This window comes from Beta vulgaris, chromosome 5, assembly GCF_026745355.1.
Source record: "Beta vulgaris subsp. vulgaris cultivar EL10 chromosome 5, EL10.2, whole genome shotgun sequence".
NCBI lineage: Eukaryota > Viridiplantae > Streptophyta > Magnoliopsida > Caryophyllales > Amaranthaceae > Beta > Beta vulgaris.
Genome location: NC_079206.1, coordinates 39,532,358 through 39,534,454, shown reverse-complemented (window position 1 = coordinate 39,534,454; position 2,097 = coordinate 39,532,358).

Genomic DNA, 2,097 nt, shown 5'->3' with positions numbered 1-2,097 from the left:
GGGCTGCCTCTTTAACGAGCCACTCGTCCAGATGATGGCTGGACGGTCTGCCTCCAGGATGAGCAGGACGTCCGGATTCATCCGGACGATTTCCCTCTTTGAAGGGCCTCTAATTTATTACATATTTCCAATCTTTCAGAAAAATGCCCCAACATCCAAAGCCTTGGCTGAGAAGGCGGCAGCGAAGAAGCGGCCGGCTGGTACCAGTGAAGCTCCTCCTTCTAAGAAGGCAAAGGGATTCACTGCCAAGAAGAAGAAATCGACACGGCCGGTTCCTAAGGCCGTGATCGATATACCGGCCAAAGAAGAGGCCAAGGAAGAACCGGCCGAGATTGGCTCTCTGGCCCTGGTGACCTACGCCGGCCCTGCCGAGCAGCCTGCACTTCACAACCTGACGAGGTTGTGTTCTGGACGATGCAGGACAATCTTCTCAGCCGGACGCGGCTGCAGACGGGTCCGCTTTCTCTGGACCAGTGGCCAAGCTGGTAGGCCAGATGCCTACTGCTATAGGACGGCGTCCCGTTCTTCTGGTGAGTCTTATTATTCAAACGTAGTTAGAACACTACGGGTTGGCGGGCGTCCGATGAGTCCGTCCAACAAACAGGCCGTGGTTATTCCCATCAGATGTACTGACGAGTCTAATCTTTCAGATAAAGGGAAGGGTCCAGCTGTTGACGGCTCTCCTATTCTTTCTGACGATGAATCTTCTCCGGCTTTTGGAAAGATGTCATCGTCCGACCGCGAGAAGCTCAAGCTGGAGCTTTTCAAGTGCTTTCCTGAACCCTACATTAAGGGGTTGAGGGGAGCATCATCAGGGCATGTAGGATACATGTCTCAACTTGCTGCCGAGGTACATCTTTCTTTCTTTAGACGTTTATTTTCTTTACTTAGATATATATTTTCTCCAAGTTGCATTCGTCCTGACTCTTTTGTCCTCCTATTTTCAGCTCTTTGCTCGCAGCATAATAACTGAAGATTGGGCGAAGGAGCTTAGAAAAGAAAATAAAAAGCTCGTCCAAGATGTGACCGCGGCTGCGGACCTAGCTCAGTTCAAATGGCCGAGCAGGAAGTCTGCATCAGCAGTCCAAGCTGGCCTGGGAGATGCGGTCAGCCGATATTGAGTCTTAAAACAAGAGTTATCTACTTCGGCTGACCGAAATGTTGGACGAGAGAGCGTCTCTGGAACGCTACCTTTTGGACGAGAGGAACTTAGTCATGACCATGGCTGCCGAGTTTTACAAAGAAAACCTCGTCCTGAAGGTTATATAAATCAAACTCTCCGAGCTGAGGTCGCGACCACGGTTGAAGCGACCAAGGAGGCTATGAACACCGTCATAGATACCTCAAAAGAATGGGCTGTGCAGGCCTTTGGTATGATGGCCGAAGAAGAGGATATTCCAAGATATGCTCGTCGGCTGGAGTTCCAAGAAAGCTTGCACAAGGCCACAATATCAGGGGCAGAACCTCCCGTCTTCGAAGAATCTTCTGAGGATGAAGAAGGAGAAGAAGATATGGAGGCTCAAGACGAAGATGACAATGGTCCTCCTGCCGCTTAATTGTCCCTTTGTTGTATCTTGGCAGTGAGCCACTTGTACCCCTTTTTTTTTTTTTTTAGACTAGCTTGTAAACTTCTCTTAACTTATGGAAAATTATCTTTCTTAATTTCTTTTGTGTTATACTTTATTGTTTAAGACGCCTTGCATTACAATTCCATATTTATGCCAAGTACAAAAGCAACTCGTCATAACATACTTCGATTCAGATGATCCTCTCAGCTCTTTTGGCCGGTCGTTTTAAAGCCTTTATTTATGTCCCAGGCTTAGATGGATAGGTATAAAATCAATTCGTCAACATTTTCTATCTGACCCATTAGTTCTTTTCTGGACGTTCATCACCAGATGCCCAAGCAAAAACTTGTTTTAAATTTTGAGTTTTAAAAATCTGCTAAGTTAATAGTTTGCTCGGCCAGAACTTGGGTAATCATTCGTCATTTGACAAAGACTTAGTCATTTATAAATTATGCCCTTATATGCCCCCCTTCTTGGACGAGGAGTTATTATAACTTTCCTCTGTGCAAGAAGGAGTTAAGACCATAAT